The 22,182-nt window shown below is 41.7% G+C and overlaps 1 protein-coding gene across 5 annotated transcripts in view; it reads right to left on the reverse strand.

Annotated features, from left to right (window-relative positions):
- KAT2B (lysine acetyltransferase 2B) overlaps positions 1 to 22,182 on the reverse strand; it is a 94,069-nt gene that overhangs the window by 68,830 nt on the left and 3,057 nt on the right. Inside the window, exons 1-3 of one of the 5 annotated variants that reach the window (XM_070239058.1) lie at positions 18,311 to 18,489; positions 18,107 to 18,183; positions 17,695 to 17,795 (exon numbers count right to left, since the gene is read on the reverse strand). The exons of 3 other annotated variants lie outside the window; for them this stretch is intronic. The gene's annotated coding sequence lies outside the window, so the exon portion shown is untranslated. Of the gene's footprint in view, positions 1 to 17,694; positions 17,796 to 18,106; positions 18,184 to 18,310; positions 18,490 to 18,787; positions 19,125 to 22,182 lie in introns of those variants that run through there. One more of the 5 variants, XM_070239056.1, reaches the window with a different exon arrangement.

Raw genomic sequence — 22,182 nt, forward strand, 5'->3', positions numbered from 1 at the left:
GGCTCATGTATAGTTAATTACGCAGGTGCTTGCTTCCCCTAGAACATTTTTATGCAGTATGAGACCAGTGATGTTCACCTAAAGCAGAGTGACAGAGGAGAAAAAGGAGGGGGTTAACTCCTCTGCGTCAGAATTTTCTAGAGTTTTTGCGACAGGGATAGAAGAGTATATGTAGTTTAAAATTCTAGAATTATCACTATAAACAATATATTACAAATAAAATTATCCTTGCCTTTTTTAGTCATGATATTTATCTTAAAAATTAAACCTAAATTAAAAACAAAAAGGTTGAGAACCACTGGCCTGGAGTAGATGAAACCCCGGGATTGAATCAAATGGGTGATGCTCACCTATTCCTCCCGAAGCTCTGCTTAGCCAATAGATTCCTGGAAATTTTCCCAGATAACCTTGTGGAAAGAGACTGAATCTTCCTGCAGCAAAGCCTAAGAACTAGAACGTTCTTTCAGGATATACTGCCTTCCTCAGACCCTGGAGGAGCAAAGAGGCCAAGGACAGAGAAAAGGAGCTGGAGGACGAGGGAGACATGAGATTAAGGCTATCCTCCATCACAAAACAGACTGGCAGGAGACTCTGGGAGAGGTGTCCTTTCTGAGCCTTCCTGCAAGGGTTCATGGCCTTCCTCCACTGCCCCTCAACACTCTGCCCTCGACCAACTCACAGAAACAACAGGAGAAGAAAAAGAGGCAAAGTCATGGCCAGCAAAATGTTTCATCTTGGGCTGAAGTTGGTAGAAAGGCCACAGTGACAGTATACAGAATCACTGCGATGGTCAAGTGGGAAGGACTTGTAGTTATATAAACACGGTTTCAAATCTCAGCTCCAGAATTTCCAAACTGTATGAACCCTGGGCAAATCACTTAACCTCTCCAAGTTTCCCAATTTATAAAATGGGTATAAAAATACCTGTCTTACAAGACTGTTGGGGGCATTAAGTACTTAATGCAGGTAGGTGTTGAATAAATAAAAGTGGTGATAAAGATGATGATGGCATTGACTGGCACTGATAACGATAACATGCCAGGAGTGCCCGTGAGGTGAACGGTGAGATGGGGACAGGGGCTTTCTAAGTCATGATGAACTATGACAGTCGATACTTTAAAGCAAGGACTTGAAGAGGACGCAACCACTGAAAGTAGCTTGAGGATACCCCTGGGCCCAATCTTCATGAAACAGGCCACAGCACGTACTGAACAAATGATTGGCCAGTTTACAAATGAAAAGCTATGCTCCCACAGAATAAATCGGCTCCATTCCCACTATTAGTAATAGAAATGGGAAGTCACTCAAAAGGCTCACTGAGTGATCATGGTGGAGATTTTTATAACAAAGCAGAAGTGAAGACAAAGAGATAGCCAGGTTACATACACACAATCACCTAGTGAGAACAAAATGTATCAAAATCTATGGGATATGGTCAAGGCAACAATTAAAGGAAAACATATGCCCTTAAATGCATTTATGGGAAAAACAGAAAGATTAAAAATAAATAAACTAGGGGCTGGCCCTGTCACAAAGTAGTTAAATTCAGCAGGTGCCACTTCACTGGTTGGAATCCTGGGCATGGACCTACACCACTCATCAGCCATGCTGTGTCGGCGACCCACATATAAAGCAGAGGAAGACTGGCACAGATGTTAGCTCAGGGCTAATCTTCCTCAGGCAAAAAATAAATAAATAAATGAACTAATCATTCTACTCAATCATCTAGGAAAAGAGTAACAAAATAAACTCACAGAAAATAGACAAAAGGATTTAATGTAAAAAAAAAAAATTATGGAACCAGATAACAAAATCATATACCTAGCCAGTATATTCAATGGTTAGTTTTTGAAAGATCATTAAAACAAAAACAAAAACTCTTTGCAAGTTTAACCAAGGGGCAAAAAAAAAAATCACATCCAAAAAAAGAAAAAGAGTGAAAAAGGAAACTGAACTATAGATTTATTTTATAACTATAAATAAGTACTCTGTAGAACTTTATTTATTTTTGAGGAAGATTAGCCCTGAGCTAACATTTGCTGCCAATCCTCCTCTTTTTGCTGAGGAAGACTGGCCCTGAGCTAACATCCGTGCCCATCTTCCTCTACTTTATATGTGGGACGGCTACCACAGCATGGCTTGCCAAGCGGTGCCATGTCCGCACCAGGATCCAAACCGCGAACCCCGGGCCGCCAAAGCGGAATGTGCGCACTTAACTTCTGCACCACCAGGCAGCCCCTGTAGAACTTTATACCAACAAATTTGAAAAATTAGATGAAACAGATGACTTCCTAGGAAAATTATCAACACTGATTTAATAAGTAGTAAAGTTTTCTAACAACCTAGAAGAAAATTAAAAGGTAGTCAAAGATGTCCTAAGAAAGGCCCCAGGTCCAGATAATTTTTTTCTGCTTTATCTCCTCAAAGCCCCCAGTACACAGTTGTATATCTTAGTTGCAGGTCCTTCTAGTTGTGTCATGTGGGACGCCGCCTCAATGTGGCCTGACGAGCAGTGCCATGTCCACGCCCAGGATGTGAACCAGCAAAACCCCAGGCCACCGCAGTGGAGCGTGCAAACTTAACCACTCGGCCATGGGGCCAGCCCCATGGTCCAGATAATTTTATAGGAAAGTTCAAGTTAACTCTCAAGGGTTGGATCAGCACTGTCCAACACAAATATAATGTGAACCACATATAAAATTTTAAAATGTCTAGTAGCCAAATTTTTAAAAGTAAAAGAAATAGGTGAAATTAATTTTAATAATATATTTAACATAGCACATCCAAAATATTATCATTTCAGCATGTAAAAAATTATCTTTTATAAAATAATATAAAAGTATTATTAAGGCATTTTACATAGTTTTTACAGTCTTCAAAATCCAAGGGATTTCACACTTACAGCACATTTCAATTCAGACTAGCCATGTTTCAGCTGTTCAACAGTCATTGGCAGCTAGTGTCTACCACATTGGACAGCAGAATACCAGATAATTCCTTTGTATCGTAAATTGTTCCAGAGCATCAGAAAAAAATGAAAAACTCATGTCATCTTATGAATCCAATATAACTCTGACACTAAAGCAGAATACAGAGAGCAAAAAACACCAAAAAAGTTACTAGCCCAATCTCGCAAAAACTGAAATAAAATATTTGTAAATCAAATCCAACAGTACACAATTAAAATCATGCATCTTGACTGGTAAATAATAACTAAGTAAAGTTTATTACAGGAATGCAAAGATAGGTAATTTGAAAAAAAATTAATTACATTAACAAATTAAAGGGAGAAAAATAATTATAATTGATGCCAAAAGCTTTTCATAAAATTTAACGTTAATTTTTAATTGAAAAAATAGCAAATTCAGTATATCTTAACTTGAAAACAAACATTACACTAAATAGAGACATAAAAACCATTCCTATTAAATTTACCAAAAAAAAGAAGCCTTCACTATGTCTGCTGTTCAACATTGTACTGGAAGTACACAAAATGTATAAAAATTGACAATTCTTAGACATTATCAAAACTAAAAAAGAAATCAATAAATTGGCTGGATATAAGATCAACATATAAAACACTTTTCTCTATATCAGCAATAATCACTTAGAAAATATAATAGGAAAAAAAAATCCTAACAGCAAGAGTCATAAAATACTTAAAACAAATCTTTAAGGAGATAAGTAAGACCTATATACAGAAAACTACAACTTTCTACTAAAGACTGAATAAATGGAGAAATATGCACTGTTCTTGATTGGAAGACTCAATATTGTAAAGATATCAGTTCTCAAATTAATCTAAATTTTATAAGTGAGATTAGTTGAGAGTATACTTACAACATATAAATCAAAGTATTAATATTCAGAATACATAAAAATCATCTATAAAACAATAAGAAAATGGTACCATCTAATAGAAAAAAAAAAGGCAAATGCAAGAGGTTCCAAGAAAAATGAATGCTACTGGCAAACAAACCCATACAAAATGGTCAAAGTAACTAGTAATGGAGAAATGAAAAGCCCTGTGAGATATTTCCTCACAATAACTAGGTTGGCAAAAAATTTATATATATAAAAGGTTGACATTGATAATATCTAAAGTTGACCAAGATGTGAGGAACATGTGCCCTCCTCCGTGGGAGGAGACACTAGCACAGCCTTTCAGATGCCAAATTGGAATATTCGTGCCCTTTGGCCCAACTGCGCTGCTAGAAATCTCTCCTATAGAAATACTCACATGTGCTCAATGATACTTGTATACCGCTTAGTAGAGACAAAGAAAAAAACACATCATCTAAAATTTGATCAGTAAGAGAAGAATTTATCAAATTACGTGGATTGGTACCACAGATTTACGCCATCTTTGTCAAGAATAAGGCGAACTATTTGTACTGACATGAAACCTCTCTAGGTCCTAGTGAATGGCAGAAAAGGCAAAGTATAGTATACATGGCATAATCCGATGTATGTTTTTTAAAAATAAATGAATACACAATTTAAATATATATGTGTGAGGATATATAGAGGAACTAGATAGACACATACTTACAGGGGTGGGGGAAGGTGGGGGAGGGGAAGGGACATTCACATCGTACTTTATATTTTTCTCTATGGCATTCATATCCATGGATTGCTTGCTAATTTTCCTTAACATTGACTCATGTGAGGGGAAAACACAATTCTAGAAAAATTCCAACACCAGTAACAGAGGCTCAGTATATATCAGCTAGGGGGAGGAATGGTGGAAAACCACATCCTTATCACAAACCACATTTAAGAATTCAAGGATCCAAAACTTTTCTCCCTGTGGGGCTGCTTATAAAACCCCCTCCTCTCACTGCGGTTCAAGCCAAAAAGTAACAAGCTTGCAATTCTTGGAGAAGACAATACAGATTTTGAGAGATAGAAATCTTAACTTCACTATTGCAACAGTCTTAGAGGCCCAGAAAGAAAAGTTTATGCCCCTTCTTGTCTTAATACAACAGAGAATAATGGCCATGTTCATAGGATGCTAATTAATGGGTGGGTCATGAATCTCATGGCAGGGAGATTTGTAACAATAAATTCTTATATTCCCCCTACTCGATAAAAAATGTTACATCCCAAATATTAACCACACTTATTTAAGCCACTTGTGACAGACGCGCTCAGTGAATTCTACCAACAATAAACACTGATGCTTAAAAACGTAACTGAATAAAGGGCTTTTCTTTCAAAACTGGTTAACTTTGCTTCCTCCACTGAGTCTTGGGATCCCAGTAACTTTTACAGAGTAGATTTTTATTTCTTTTGTTCAGAACAACTGAGACTTTTTCCAAATAAACAGAAAATTCCCTGAAAACTAAGAGGACGATGAAGGGAGGGGGAGAGGAATAGAAAGAGGGAGGAAACATGAGACAAAAAGTTGAGAAACACAAGCTTTGTCAGGCACACAGCACTCCAACTGTGTTGGCCAACACGTGGCAGCCAGCTACAAGCGGGTGTCCCAGCTTCTAAAGGTGGCAGGTCCAAGTTGAGATGCACTGTAAGTGTGCAATACACACTGGATTTCAAAGAGTTAGTATCCAAGAAAAAAAAAAGAATGTTAAAATATCTCACCAAGAATTCTTTTACACTGATTACGTGTATAATGATATTTTGGAATATTAGGTTAAATAAAACACTAAAATTAATAAAATTCAGTTGTTGGTTTTCTCATTCTTTCACGTGGTGTAACAGGTTGAATAGCGTCCCCCAAAGTTCATGTCCACCTGGAACCTCAGAATGGGATCTTATTCAGAAATAGAGTCTTTGTAGATAATGACAACTTAAAGATCTTGGGATGAAATTATCCTGGACTTAGACTGGGCCCTAAAACCAGTAACTGGTGCTTTTATAAAAGAAAAGAGAGGGAGATTTGGACTCCGAGTCACAGAGACACATGGAAGGCAGCCATGTGAAGACAGAGGCAGCGATTGCAGTAACGCATCAATAAACCAAGGAACGCCAAGGATTGCCAGGAGCCACCAGATGCCAGGGAGACGCAAGGAACGATTCTTTCCAGAGCCTTCAGAGAAGGTATGGCCCTGGTGACACCTTGATTTCAGACCTCTGGCCTCCAAAACTGTGAATAAAAGAAGCTTCTGTTGCTTCAGCCACCCTATTTGTGATCATTTATGGCAGCCCTGGAAAACTAATACATGCGGCTACTAGAAAAGGTTAAGTGACATGCGTGGCTCACATTATATTTCTATTGGACATTGCTGCACTAAAGTTTAAGGGGATCCACCCCCTAAAACCCAAGTCTTCATTATGGACCCTAACAGCTTAGGCAAAGAATAGTCCCAAAATTTCCTAAGTGGTTCTAAGTGGTTCAAGTTATATCCCTTTGAGATATCTGGAAATCCCTTGAACTTTTGCTCACTTGTTTCAGGATTTTTTTTTTTTTGGTAGAATATGAAAAGTACTTCCTACACATGCACATGCACCATGGGACACTTGGAAACCTAAGCGCACAAAAATTTTAATACGTGTGGGACTCATTGCCCAATTTACTAAAGACATACTAAGTCCTTTAGAAAACATTCAATGTCATTATCCCTAACTGCCAGCAAAGCATTTTCTGCCAAGTTTTCCAGGCTGCTGCCACCATGCCCTCTGCCTTGCCCTTCATATCTCCCTTCCAGATGTTCAGGCCCAGGCACTGTTCTTCCAGATAAAAGGCCTCCCTTCAAAACACCTTTCTCATATCTCTCCTTAATTAGGCAAGACAGCTGCTGTCTACAGGAACTCCCAAGGGCACTGGCCTTGCAGCTTTAACAAAGTACCCACTGAAGGACAACCTTTGAGGGAGTGTGCTGCCAAGCCAATTACTGCAGCAGCTAGCACCCCGGGCCAAGGAGGGGAAGGCTACCCAGATGACTTCATCTCCCCCAAGAGAAGTCTCTGCAGACGTGGCAGAACTAAGAAAGAAGAAAAGCCCACTGCATCGCTTTCAACAGGTCTAGGATAAAAATGGTTTTGCCCCAATAGAATCCAGGGTTAGAGGTCAAGCAAACACAACAGACTTTGTCATAGTATGCAGAAGCCAGGATGGATGATGAGAAGGAAGCTAAACTGGATAAACAAGTGATCATGACCCAGATGACAGACAGACAAGGGAGAAGGGAGCTGACGGTTCACTCAGTGTTGATGAGTGAGGTGGGTGTGAAGATATGTGGGTCACATCCAGAGGAAAAGGAGAAAGACAGCCAAGCTGTCTAGCAGGATTCAGTCATGCTTAAAATACTGGAAAGTCATATTTGCTGGAAAACTGAAATCAGTGACAGGGATGTCCCACAGCAAGAACACAGTGAAGGGAAATTTATGGAATACTGTGAATACAATTTGTATTAAGCACCTAAAAGAGAAAAGCACGTTTGCTTGTTCTTATCTTACCCTGTATGAGGAAGGTATTAATTAATCCCATTATTCAGAAGAGAAAGCTGAGGCTCTAAGATGTTAATAGACTTGCCTGAGCTTATTTGGTCTACCCTTCAGAAGTCCTGGTGTGTTCAGGCAGATAACTCGTCCTGTGGTTGTGTGGAGAGGTCCTCATTCTATTTTACTACCTCTCTGTTCCAGGTTGGACAAAGGCAGAAGGTTTAAAAGTCAAGGACCAAAATCATAAAGGGATACAACTTCATACCCACAAGGATGGCTATAATCAAAAGAGAAGATAATAACAAACATTGACACAGGTAGGAAATGGGAAGCTTCAAGATTGTTGGAGGGAATGTAAAATGGTACAGCTATCCTAGAAAACAGTTTGGCAGTTTCTTAAAAGGTTAAACATAGACCAACAGAACAGAATAGAGAGCCCCAAAATAAATCCTCAAATATATGGTCAAATGACTTTTGACAAGGGTGCCAAGACCATTCAATGGGGAAAGGACAGTCTTTTCAACAGATGATGCTAGAAAAATGGGATATTCACATGTGAAAGAATGAAGTTGCCAGAATTTACCTTACACCATATATAAAAATTAACTCCAAATAGGGCCGGCCAAGTGGCCTAGTGGTTAAGTCTGGCATGCTGTGCTTCAGTGGCTTGGGTTCACAGGTTTGGATCCCAGGCGTGGACATATACCACTCATCAGCCATGCTGTGGTGGCGACCCACATACAAAATGGAGGGAGACTGGCACAGATATTAGCTCAGGGCTAATCTTCCTCAAGCAAAAAAAGAGGAAGATTGGCAACAGATGTTAGCTCAGAGCAAATCTTCCTTATCAAAAAACAAACAAACAAAAAATTAACTCCAAATCGATCAAAGACCTAAACATAAAACCTAAAACTCTTAAAACATAGGAGAAAAGGTTCATGACATTGGATTTGGCAATGATTTCTTGGATATGACAGCAAAAGCACAGACAACAAAAGAAAAAATAAATCAGACTTAATCAAAATTTAAAACTTCTGTACATCGAAGGACATAATCAACAGAGTGAAAAGGCAACCCATGGAATGGGGAAAAAATATTTGCCAGTCAAATAACTGATCAGGGGTTAATATCCAGAATATATAAAAAACTCCTACAACTCAACAACAACAAAAATAACCCATAAAAAAATGGGCAAAAGACTTGAACAGACATTTCTCCAAAGACATACAAATGGCCAATAAGCACATGAAAAGAAACACATCACTAATCATTATGGAAATGCAAATCAAAACCACAATGAGATACCACTTCATACCCATCAGGATGGCTATTACCAAAAACACAGAAAATAGCAAGTGTTGACAAGATGTGGAGAAATGGAAACCCTTGTGCACTCTTGGTGGAAAGGAAAATTGGTGCAGCCACTATGGAAAACAGTATGACAGTTCCTCAAAAAGTTAAAAATAGAAATACCATATGATCTAGCAATTTCACTTTTGGGTATATACCCAAAAGAATTGAAAGCAAGAATTTAAGGAGATATTTGTATGCCCATGTTCACAGAAGCATTATTTATAATAGCCAAAAGTTGGAAGCAACCCAAGTGTCCACTGACAGACAAAGGATAAACAAATTGCAGTATGTGCATACAATGGAATATTATTTAACCTTAAAGAAAAGGAAATTCTGACACACTCTCCAACATGGGTGAACCTTGAGGACATTATGCTAATTAAATAAATAACATAAGGACAAATACTGCATGACTCCACTTTTATGAGGTACCTAGAGTAGTCAAGTCAGAGACAGAAAGTAGGATGGTGGCTGCCAGGAGTTGAGCAGAGTGAGGAATGGGAGTTATTGTGTAATGGTATAAAGGTTCAGTTTTGCAAGATAAAGAGTTCTGTGGATAGATAGTGGTGATGATTACACAACAACGTGAATTTCTTAATGCCACTGAAATTTTTTTGTGCTGTGTATTTTACCACAACTTAAAAAAGTAATAAATTTTTTTAAAAGTTAAACATAAATTTATCACATGACCTAGCAAACCCACTCCAAAGTAACTACCCAAGAGAAATAAAAACATGTATCTACACGAAAACTTGCACACACACACGTCCATGGTAACATGATTCATATTAGCCAAAAGGTAGAAAGAATCCAAAGGTCCATCAACTGGGGAATACATAAACCAAATGTGGCATATCCTTATACTGGAATATTATTTGGCAATAAAAAAGAATGAGATGCTGTATGTGCCACAACATAGATGAACCTCAGAAACATTACGCTAAGTATAAGAAGTCAGTCAGAAAAGACTACGTATTGCATAATTCCATTTATATAATCGTCCAGAAAAGGCAAATTTATAGAAATAGAAAGTAGATTAGCAGCCTTGGGCTGGGGGTGTTAATGGGATTGACCGTAAATGGATGCAAGGATCTTTCTGGGGTGATGGAAACCTTCTGACACTGGATTGGGATAATGATTACACAACTCAGTCAATTTCCTAAAAATCACTGACTTGTACACTTAAAACCAGAGAATTTTATGGTACACAAATTATACCTCAATAAGTTGTCTTTTCAAAGGCAAGAATTGCTAGAAACTATCACTTCAAATATAGGTCTTCTGCAAAGTTTCCCCAAAGCGCATCCAAAAACTGAGGCTTATTTTCTCTTCACAAATTAGAGCTCAATAAACTACGTTAAAAAAAAAAAAAACAAGACAGCACATGGGGATCTCCACCTCTGTCCTTTTCTGATCTAAAAAACCAAAAGAAGTTACAGTGTCTAGGTGACCACACCTCCGCTGTCAGAAATTGTCTCTGCAAAAGAGAAACAGCAAACGACAGGAATAAGTGAGTCATTAAGTAGGTTGCCCTGTTTTTAAAATTACTGGAGAGTTTGAAACAATTAATAGTTGCTAATAATAAGGCCAAGTTACTAGTGTTCCATTTGGGCTCCTTCACTCAACACCTTTGACTTGGTGACACACAACTTTCTGGCATGTTCACAAGTTCATTCGAGCCTAATTGGAATCTAAAGTGGATTTCTGTACAGTAAATCTAATTCCCCTTCTTGACTGTCATATAAAATATAACATACAGCTCAGGAGAATTGGGTAGGGGACTACCAATTTCTGGAAAGGATTCAAAGCAAGTGAGGAGAGAGATGGGACGAGCAGGGTTGGGGTGAGAGGGTTTACACTGTCATTTGCTACCATTGTGAGCTGTGTGAAGTTTCCTCTTAACTGTGTGTGTGTATTACTTTGAAAAAAATCTTTTAATCCTATTTAAAACACCACCGCCAGCACCTGGACTCCACAGTATGCAGTTGTGAGGCCAATAAGTTTTCTCTTTGGAAGTGAACTGCTTTAGAAGCAGTTTGGATAATGCTCTTGTGATTTGGAGGGGTGCTTCTCAAACTTAAATCTGTTCACGAATCACCTGGACATCATGTTAAAACGCAGATTGAGATTCAATCAGTCTGAGGTGGGCCGGAAGATTCTGCATTTCTAAAACGTTCCCAGGTGGGGACCACACTTTGAGTAGCAAAGATATGAAGGGGAAAAGATGGTGTGATGGGAGTGGGTGGCAATGCCTCTCTCTTCTTCCTGGGTTAACTTTAGCTTTCCACATACAGTTTAAATTTTAATGGCTAAGTCATCCCTTCTGGGACATAAACCTTTTTTCTTTCTCCATTATGTGGCAAACCTTCCAGTTCACACAGTTGTACAGGGAAGGCCAGCGGACACCATTAAACTATGACTCGAAACTGGGATTTTAAGAATCTAGGGACTTCCGGCACAAGAGGAAAAAGAAAGCAGGAATGGGGGAGGGATACTTCCCTCAGGGCATCAAATTTGCCTGGAATTGAATGTGAAAACAGAGCTGGAAGAGGAGAAAAGATAACTGGTGAGGTAATTCAGCAGCAGAAGCGTCTCTGAAGACCTTAATTACGAGTGCCATTTTGGTCTGGAAAACCAAAAGGAACCACAAAAACAAATACTGAAGAGAGTGGTCAAGAACACAGAAGGAGGGCCGGCCCTGTGGCCAAGAGGTTAAAGTTCTGTGCGCTCCACTTTGGAGGCCTGGGTTGGCAGGTTCGGATCCCCAGTGTGGGGATCTGCCCATCAGCCATGCTTTGGAGGCATACCACATACAAAGTAGAGGAAGACCGGCACAGGTGTTAGCTCAGGGCGAATCTTCCTCACACACACACAAAAAATGATTACAGAAGGAGAATGGAAATCACGTCATGAAGAAATAACCCAGGGCAAAACAACCCAGGTATAAATACCCAATTCAAACGCTTTTCTTCCATGCTATCCAAGATTATTCCAACATCAAACCAACAGAAAACCTTGGGGACATCCCTGTCTGGAAGAAGTCCTTGTGCCTGTGCTGGAGCTGAATAAGGAACTGCCCTCTTTAAGCAGGTCTGAATGAGTCAAAGGCCCAGGATCCTCAGGTATTGTCTCAGAAGCTGCTAGAATGACTCCAGTGCTACCAAATGGCCTAGGAGGGGGCCAGACTTCACTACATCTGAGTCACCTCTCCAGGACCAAACCCAAACATGCATCACCCTAGCAGCGGTCTCAAGAGGTCCTGAATGATACCAGGGTCAAGAAACTGGGCCTCCAGAACCCTAAATTCCAGACAATTCCTGGAATCTCTTTTAATACACGCAAACCCAATCTCAGACGTTATCTGTGAACTTGGCAAAGCAGTCAGCTCAGTCTTCAACACAGTGGAAAGATCTGTCAAACTGTTTAGCTGACATTGAGCAGCCCAGACAACCAGCTGACTGACAGAATTTTTCACTCTGAGGCCTGTTTTGGCACCAAGTCAACCGGGATGAGCAAAATAGTGCGATATATGTTGCTTCCTCGGACAGCTCACATCCTCATGCTATCAGTCACTATCTAGGCTGATGACTCGCAAATCCACATAACCAGCCCAACCTGCAAAGCAGAACTTCCAGCCCACATTCCCAACTGCCCACATCTGGCATCTCTGCCCAGTAAGTTTCACATTAAGGCTTGTCCTTAACTTCAACAACCCCTTTTCAATTATCCTATTCCCTCCCTTGGAATTTCCATTCTCCAAGCTGCTGAGGCTCATACAGCTACATTCAATTGGCTTCACCTCAATGCCATCTGATTCTTCTTTCAAAGTCTCTCCCAGATTTATACCTTCTCCATTCTCACTGCCCTAGGTCAGGCCCTTAATAGCCAATTAGAAAAACCAGCTTCCTCCCCACTTTCAATACATTCCCACTCCCAACTCTCCATCTAACACCCACTACACACATCATTCTACACTAAAATGCCATTTAATAATGTAGAACATTTCTGCCTGATAATTTCCAAGGCAATGTTGGCCTACATCATCTTATTTACCCCTCCCAATAACCCCGTAGGACAAGTAATTCAACGCTTAGAGAAAGGGTGTGGCTTGCCTGAGCTCACCCAGCTGGCAAAGAAGCAAAGAGCCAAGACCAAAACCTAGAACTCCTCGCTGGCACTCCAAGACCTTGTGTCTCCTCCTTAAAGTGCAAAGACTCACTATTATGAAGTGGATTCAATTCAAAAGTTTCTACCTGAAATTCAAGACCTTCTGTCAAGTGACTTCTTGTTTACCCAGTGGATCCTACTTCTATCATTTCTGTTTACTTGTTTTTCCTTTTCTCCAATTTGGCTACTCTCTTTATTAAGATCAATAATTACGATTTAGCACTGCTTTTAACCGTAATAGTAGCCACCATTTACTGAACATTTAGAATGTTCCAGATACTATACCAAACTGCTAAATGGATTAACTCATTTTATCATCAAAACACTTGACTACTAAGAGATGTGCCTAATTTAACACATTTGAGAAAAAACTCTTGATTCTCACCCACCCAAACCTGCTTCTCCCATGGTCTTGCCCATCTTGGTAAACAGAACTACCGTCCTTTCAGTTGCTCAGGCCAACAACCTAGACATTAGGTTCATTTCTGTCTTTTCTTCACATGCCAGCTCCCAACAACAAATCAAGTCTCGTTGCCTCTACACTCACAATACAGTCCCAAACCGTCTACTTCTTGCCCCCTCCACTGCTACCACCTTGTCCAAGTCATCATCCAACTATACCAAGTCTGCAATAACGTCAACTGGTCCTCTTTTTCCATTCTTTCTCTTGTAAACTTAATTCTCCTCAGAGCAGCCAAACGAGACACTTTAAAATGCAAATCTGGGGGCTGCCCCCCGCCCCCATGGCCGAGTGGTTAAGTTCAGGCGCCCCGCGCTCCGCTTCAGCGGCCCAGGGTTTTGCTGGTTTGGATCCTGGGTGCAGACATGGCACCACTCATCAAGCTATGCTGAGGCAGCATCCCACATGCCACAACTAGAATGACGCACAACTAAAAAATATATATATACAACTATGTACCGGGGGGCTTTGGGGAGAAAAAGGAAAAACAAAATCTTCAAAAATAAATAAAATGCAAATCTTATCTGAATCCACTGGAAACAGCCCAGACGTCCATCAACAGATGAATGGAAAAACAAGCCATGCTATATCCATGCAACGGAATGCTTTTCAGCAATAAAAAGAAATTAACTACTAATACATGTAAGAACATGGATGAATCTCAAAAAATATTATGCTGAAAGAAAGAAGAACAGTTATGTACTGTGTGGTTATCATTTATATGAAATTCTAGAATATCTAAACCAACTTATGGTGACACAAAGTAAATCAGTGGTTGCTTCTGGGGGAGAGAGACTGAATGGCAAGGAGCAGGAGGGAACTTTCCAGGGTGATGAAAATATCTATGTATTGATATGCATTTGTCGAAACTGATCAGAACTGGAGATCGAATCATTTCACTGTATGAAAAGCATGCTTTGGCAATCTGGGTCCATCGTCTTCCACCTCATCTACACTTGCTCCCCTGTCTAACCCCAGCTAGCCACAGTGGTTCCCTGGCCGCCACGGATCATGCCAAGCCATTTCCTGCCCCAGAGTCTTCGCACTCCCCACCGGGCACCCTCTCCCCTCACCTCCCCCCAGAGAGCTGGCTTCTCTCCAGCATTCAGGCCCCAGACTGTGTACCCTCGGCTGAGACCTTTCTGGGCACATATCTGAAGGAACTCCCCACGCACTCTCATTTACTTCTCTGTTTTCATTCTCTGTGTGGTATTTACCACTTTCTGTTAGTTTCTTGTTTACTGTCTGCTTCTGCAACCAGAAAGCAAGCTCTGCCAGAGTAAGGACCCATCTGTCACTGTATCCCCAGCATCTAAACCAACGCCTGGCATGTTAAACAACACTTGCTGAACGAATGGAAAAAGTTGACAATATCACTATCTCCATTTTACAGCTATGAAACCTGAGGCTTGTAAAGGTTAAGTAATCTGCCCAGAGTCACACGGTAAGAAAGCAGCACAGTGGGATTCACACCCAGGCCTTCTGTTGCCCAGGACCACGTACTAAACCACTCTGACGTCTTGCTCCCTTCAGTTTTGCTTCTCTGCTTCGTTTTATACTGTTCACTTCATTTGTGCTGGGCCTTTCTCCTACACTTCCACCTGCCCCCAGCTCTTGATGGGGATGGTTTCTCTCTGTGCTGACTCCATGCTTGATTTTTCACTTGAATTTTTCTTTCCTTCCGTATCTGTCTCCCACCAAGATGAGAGGCTCCTTGTGACTTTCACTTCCTTTTGTCACTCACCACACACCTAGGACAGAGCTGGGCACAGGGACCTAACCAAGCCTCGTGGACGTGTTCCCTTGGAGGTGGGGTGAGTGAGGGAGTCCTGTGGGTAGGTGCAAATCCTGAGTTACATGACTCACTTTGCTCTTCCAAAGTATGCTGACCTTGGCTTCCTTGGCCTTCTGCCATCCAGTTTCAACACCAGCTTGTTAGAGCTGATGCAAATTAGGGCTGCGGCCATCAGTCACTATGCTCTTATTCAGGTCTCATCTCTGCACTTCTGGAATCTCCTGCATACCACAGAAGCCTCACAGAAGACTGCACAGGCCAAGAGCACACAATGAATGAGGAGTGAATTAGGACAGTGTAGAATTAATGGAAGCATCCCCACACATCTTGCCCTGAGGTCACTGAAGAGATTACTCAAGGCCCCCTTCTAAGGTTAGGTGGTGTATTATTCCAAGTGGATCATTAGAGACATTATTCACACATTTTTCCAAAATAAATGCACTCATCTCCTGATTTAAAAAATAGTAAGCCCTGTGTCTAGGCCTCTGGGTACAAACAGAAGAACAAATTAAAGAAAGCTTATTGTAGCCTTTAGTTTAAGTGGGCAGCAGAGCAACAAAAAATATAAAAAGTATTTAGAAAACATGCCTTTATAGGCAATTTGATTTGCTTTTCTAGTTCACTAACATAATATAGATTTTTAGAATATATGGTAGGGCCTTTTTTCTCACTTCATAGGTTTCAACTTGCTAGTCTTACAATACAATGCCCTTGGGAGAATTTAATTCTAATTTGCAGAAGAGGAAACGGGGGTCAGAGAAGTTCACATCATTTGCTCAAAGAAAGACTAAAAGTTGGTGCAACGCCTCCTTGCCCTGTCTTGTAGCAGAAGTCCAGGCCATGAGACAAGCACTGCAAGCTGTCAGGTCCACCGGGAGCTCACAGGAACCACCCCTAGCTATGAGTCAGAGATGCTGTTCCAGCCCCAGCCCCAGCTCAGGGCCGCCCAGCTGCTGACCACAGGACTTTGGGCAAGTTACCAAACCTCCCTGAGCCTCAGTTTCCTCATCTTTAAAACAGGATTCCTTTCTTCCAGTCTCACAAAGCCTGTGAATATGAAATTCACTGTAAATATGAAATGATCCATTTATTCAACAAATACGTACTAAGTGCCTACTATGTGCAAGGCATGGTCCATGGACCTGAGATACGGAATGAACCAAAGTCCCTGCTTCATGGAGCTTCTATTGTCATGAAGGAAACAGACAAGAAATTATTAAATATATATATATACACACATACATATATACACGATTTCCAAGTGTTGATAAATGCAGTAAAGGAAAGCAAAACAAGTTAAGATTATAGAGGGATGGGGTGCCGCTATTTTAGATATGTTGGGAGGTGGTCAGGAAGACTTCTCTGAGAAGCTGGCATTTGAGAACACATGGGAATGAAGCTTGACAACTTGACAACAAGCTATACCAATATCCGGAGGAGAAAAGTGTGCCATGCAGTGGGTAACAGCATGCACAATTAGATGTGAGAGATGAAAGCAATTCAAAATTATAAAGGATTCAGTTCTATTTCAATTATAACTAAGTGATGAACTGTCATAAGGAGTTTGGACAGGAGCTCCATGAGCAGAAATCTTCTATGGCAGCCCAAGGAAAGGAATGTTAAATGAATAAGTAAATGGCAATAGGTATGACACCCTGTGTACAGGCAAACACACACTCTTCCAGTAAAAATAAATTAAAGTCCTGCTGTGTTAAATATATCAATTACGGAAAAGATTATTTTAAGTGGATGGTCCATATGATTCCATTAAATAATAAGCTTATCTTATATATTTAATATGAGTCTTCAAGGATGAGTTGTTACACAAAAACTGTGTGGGGCTGTGCAGTAATCGCATTCCTCCCTGCCACTCCTGGGGAGAAGGCGCCCTTTAGTGACCTCAGCACACAGTTCTGGAGAACATAGGGGATGAATCAGAACGTTCTCTTTCCTACACCTCCACCCCTAGGCCAGCATCACAGAGCTATCAATGCTCACTGGAGCTTTATGTACTGGGTTCTCCCAGCCTTCTAGGAACCCTGCCACAGCTCCCAACATGTACGGTTCTGTATGGCTTGCAGAATACAATGTACAACTCGACTCCTCTTCCAGAACCAAGGATGGGTGACAGGAGGACTTCGCGTGGATATTTACCACTAAGGACTCACCAACACAGACTCCAGGAGAGAAGGAACTGTGCAGCCTGCGCATTCCACCAGCTGTGACATCACAGGGCCCCCTGCTCCCACCTCCCCGTCATTCTGCCTCTCTTCCTCCCTTCCAATCCTTATCTACATCTGCTTGACCCAGTACACCTCCTTGATTTCTTGTCCACATTCCTGCCCTTAGGGGCTCTTCCCAGTATACCTGAATTTCAAATTCCCATCTTTCCTTTGGAAAGCCTAATTAAAATTCATTTTATGAAGTTGTCCACATCCAGTGACTTCCATCCTGAAAATAGTTGACAATTTTTAACTTGTTCTTTAGTTTAAAAACATGTGTCTTTGGGGCTGACCTGGTGGTATGGCAGTTAAGTTTCCACAGTCCGCTTTGGTGGCCCGGGGTTCACTGGTTGGGATGCTGGGTGCGGACCTATGCACCACTTCTCAAGCCATGCTGCGGCAGGCGTCCCACATACAGAGAAAGATGGGCACAGATGTTAGCTCAGGGCCAACATTCCTCAAAAAATAAAATAAAATAGAATAAAAACTACTGCTATACGCAACGACATGGATGCAGCTGACAGACATCATGTTGAGTGACAGAAGCCAGAAGCAAAAGATTTCATACCGTATGATTTCAACCATGGGAACTTTAAGACAGGCAAAACTAATCTTCAGTAATAAAAGTCAGAAAAAGAGTTAGCGGGAGTGGGGAGGGGGCACCAAGGAGCCCTCCGAGGTGCTGGAAATGCTCTACAGCTTTACCTGTGTGGTGGCTGCGTGGATGCACACATACTAAAAATTCATCCAGCTATAAACATACGATTTGAGCGCCGTACTGTCTGCATAATAAAATCGAAAGTTAAAAAATCTACTCTCCTCTGGATTGTGCTGAGACACTCTTACGTGTACAGTCTTATATAGAGTGGTCTGAGGACTTCGCAACATCCTGGACGGTCAATTCCTTACCTCTCTGGCACATCTGGCACCTTCGACAGCCTGAGAAGGTATCTCTTTCATCTTCCTTCAACAGGGAATTCTACTGGGGCAGCCCAGTGACCCTTCTTGATTGTCAGCTCTCAAATAATCAAGGGCACGCATCTGTGTGCCCTGGGCCGGTAATAGAGAACGCTCACTTTGTTTGCTTTACGGCCTGCACAGTTTCAATGAACTAGAAAAGCCTTTGAACATATCTCTCAATCGGAGAACAACAAACGTCAAATGAGAGCAGCAGAAAGCCCGAAACAAATGAAACCCTCTCTGTAGAGCGTTTGGAAGAAGAGCATCCCCTCCGCCCCATGAGAAAGTTTGGAAGAGGATGCAAAATGGAGCTATAGAAAGAGAACCTTCATGGGCCAGCTCTTCCCTGAGCAACCAGTGCGGCTTGAGGAAGTTGATCAGCCTCTTTGGGTCTCAGCACCCTGCTAGTAAAATGATCTTCCTTACCTTCCTCCACCCCAGACAGAAGAATCAAATGACATGACGCATAACAGTTCGGCAAAACACGAAGCTGATACCAATGGGAAGATTTAAAAAATAAAATAAAATCGACGTCTCTGGAATGCCTGTGTTCCAAGAACTTTCACATGTGCTAAGCTGTTTAATCTTCATGTTAGTCAATGAGGCGGCACCTTGACTCCCACTTGGCCAATGAGGAAACTGAAACTCGGGCAGTTGAGTGGCTGTCCAAGGTGCCCAGGGTGGAGGGAGAACGGGCAGGATGGATCCTCCAGGCAGCCAGGGAGCCAGCGAGCCTCCTACTCTGCCATAGGTCATTCTGCATCTGAATCAGACCAGGAGTAGGAAACCATTAAGAGTAGGGAACCATTGACAACTGTCCCCACATAGCCACCGTCCTCTCATGGAGAGACAAACGGACTAAATCAGAGGCCACTGAGTCTTGGAAATCCAAGTTTTATTGGCATTGCACTGACTATCCAGATGTTTCACCTGAGAAGCAGAAGTTCTCATTGTCCCAAGGTGTCTCACGTGAAACTGTGTGTTTTACCCTCAACACTCGCTATGGCAGGTCAGACCTGTGGATTTACCTGAGAGACACAGAATTAAATCCTGCCAACGTGGACAGGTAACTAGGTTCAAATCTACTGTGTGGTAAAAAGAAAACACCACCCCCAGCAGCGCTGCATCACAGAATGCTATTCACGAGCACACGCCTCCTAAAACAAAACTGTCCTCAGCAGATTTTGTTCTGTTTTGCCCTATAAACTACTTTCTCAGTTACAGAAAACTGCAAATGGCAATCTGAAGGCTTTGTAGGCTTGAATTTCCATCTTCCCTGAGAGTTTATGAGGAAACAATTAAATTTGGTCATCTTTCTCTCGGGCTTTTTGCACTGTGCCTGCCAAACGAAACATTTTTCCTGCGTGTGCCTGGCCCCACGACACCGCCTTTCAGAGTCACCACACACAAAGTAATCATACGTTACAATTTATAGCTATCATGTGGCTAAACACTGATTTTTCCCCAAAACATTTTATCTATTCCCCCCTCCATGTTTTGTGCTTTACTATAATAATACTGCTTAACAGAAGAGTCTCCAAAAAGATATTTATTTGGTTTCTGTTTGCAAACCAACAGTCAATTGATACAAATATCACCTTAAAAACGTGCCCACAGTAGGAGGAAATTTGGGGGGAAATGAAAGAGTTATAAAACCGGACAGTGGTGATGAATGCACAACGGTACACATTTACTCAAAAGCATCTGACTGCACACTTACAGTTGGTCAGTTTTATGATCTATAAATTATACCACAAGAAAGCTGTTTAAAAACTTGCCCAGGATTCAACAAAGCGAGATTTTTCAGATTTCAAGTGTTATTCAAATGAACATTAAAAGCATTAATTTTTCCTATGTTGCAAACATGTTTACGGCATTATGGGACAATACAATTTTCCTCTAAAAGAGGGATTCTCAACTTTGGCACCATTGTCATTTGGGGACAGACGACTCTGCTGTGGAGGGCTGTCTAGGGCATCGTGGGATATTCAGCAACATCGCCAGTAGCACTACCTCCCCTGGTTACAAAGACCAAAAACGTCTCCAGACATTGCCAAATATCCCCTGGAGGGCAAAACAGCTCCTGAGTGAGAGCCGCTGCTCTAGATGCTGAGAGTTGAAAAAGAAATCAGCTCTCTGGAGGTGGGACTGACACACACAAAGGTGTGCAGGGCTCTCTCCAACCTGAAGGCCGGTTGGAGGGTCCCATTCACCAGATCCTGCCAACGAGGGACACTTTTATAATGGCACCTCTGCCCCTGCTCTCTGCATATTCTACAGTCAGTGTTAGATCCAGATTATAAATCATTATTTTTTAAATTAAGACTAATTTTATAGCCCTGTGCCCATGTCACTCTCTAAGTATGGCACTCAGCCCAGAATTGAAGCAACTGGGTTCTCCATAAATGCTTGTGGTCACTGACTCTGACAGCCAATGAGCAAAGCATCAGGCAGTTGGGTTTCACCAGCATTAACCCAGCGCTTTCAGCTTCCAGGAACTCTGAGGGACCTTCTCTCTCTTAACTTCAAGGTTAGCTGAAGCGACGGTCTCCATTCTATAGATGAAGTCATGGAGGCTCAGAGAAAAATGAAGTGACTTGTGCCCAAGATCATACAAGCGGTAGAGCTGGGATTTGCGCCTCTCGATGTCCCATGTTCTCTCTTGCCTGCCACGTCAGGGGATGCCCTCCTCGGAGCTGCTCTGAGGCTCACCAGGGCCAGACAGCCTGCTGGGTGCCCCACGCCTATGGGCCTGTTTTAAATGCTCGCTCATGCCATGGGTTGGGGTCGTTATTCCTACTTTACAGACAAGGAGATGGAGGTGGAGGTGAGGTCCTTGGACAAGGTCAAACAGCTGGATATCCGAAATTTGGACTCAGGTTAGTCTGAACTGTGAAGCCACTATATCCTACTGCCTCCTCTCAAGTAAAAATAGCTTATTTCATTAGGCCAGTCAATGGTTTTTGCTTTTTTTTTTGTAGATAAATTACACCATAATTTAAGGAGATCTGGGTTGGGGCTACTCACACATCCACCCGGGGCTTCTTTTATAACACTAAAAACCCAGTCCTACAGACACCTGTGCAATACTTAGAAATGCCCTATGTGAAAAAATCCCCTCCACCCAACTGTCAAGAAGTAGGCTAAAATTTCACTGTGCTATTCTAACAGCTCCTCATTTCCTCCATTTTCTCTTCTCCAACTCCTTCATCCTGTCAATAACCACATCACTTAGAATCTGTTCAGAGACAAACACATATCAAATAATCACACAATTAAAAATGGTGATGAAGCACCAGGAAGGAAAAGTAAGTACAGAGGGGCTCAAAAAATCCATAATGAGAAGGCTGGCCAGGGAGGTGAAGGAAATGCAGGGAATCTGAGATTTGCAGGAAGAGTTGGGAGTTAATTTGAAAGTGAGGCAAGAAGAGTTTTAGATCCCAGTGAACAGTGTGTGCAAAGGCCCTGAAGTAGAAGGCAACCATGCATGCAAGGCTCTGAGAAAGCGCCAGAGATAGCAGTGGCCGCCCACGCAGGGCTTTGCAGACTCCAGCAAAGAGAAATTAAGGGTCCTAAGTAGGGGCATGACATGGTCAGATCTACATTTTTAATGATCACTCTGGTAGTGTCACACACAAGCAAAGTGACTCTCTGAAGCCACCTTTGCCAGAACACAGTTCAAAGAACTCTACCCTGGATCCTGCAAAACAAGTTTGTTTCTTTTTTTTCTTCTCTCCGGGGTGTGGTGCACCGCCCTGGCTGTGAACTAGCTCCCGTCTTTTTCTGTTTCATTTGTGAAGTTTAAAGGCCAGATCTTTCCT

The sequence above is a fragment of the Equus caballus genome, chromosome 16, assembly GCF_041296265.1.
Source record: "Equus caballus isolate H_3958 breed thoroughbred chromosome 16, TB-T2T, whole genome shotgun sequence".
NCBI lineage: Eukaryota > Metazoa > Chordata > Mammalia > Perissodactyla > Equidae > Equus > Equus caballus.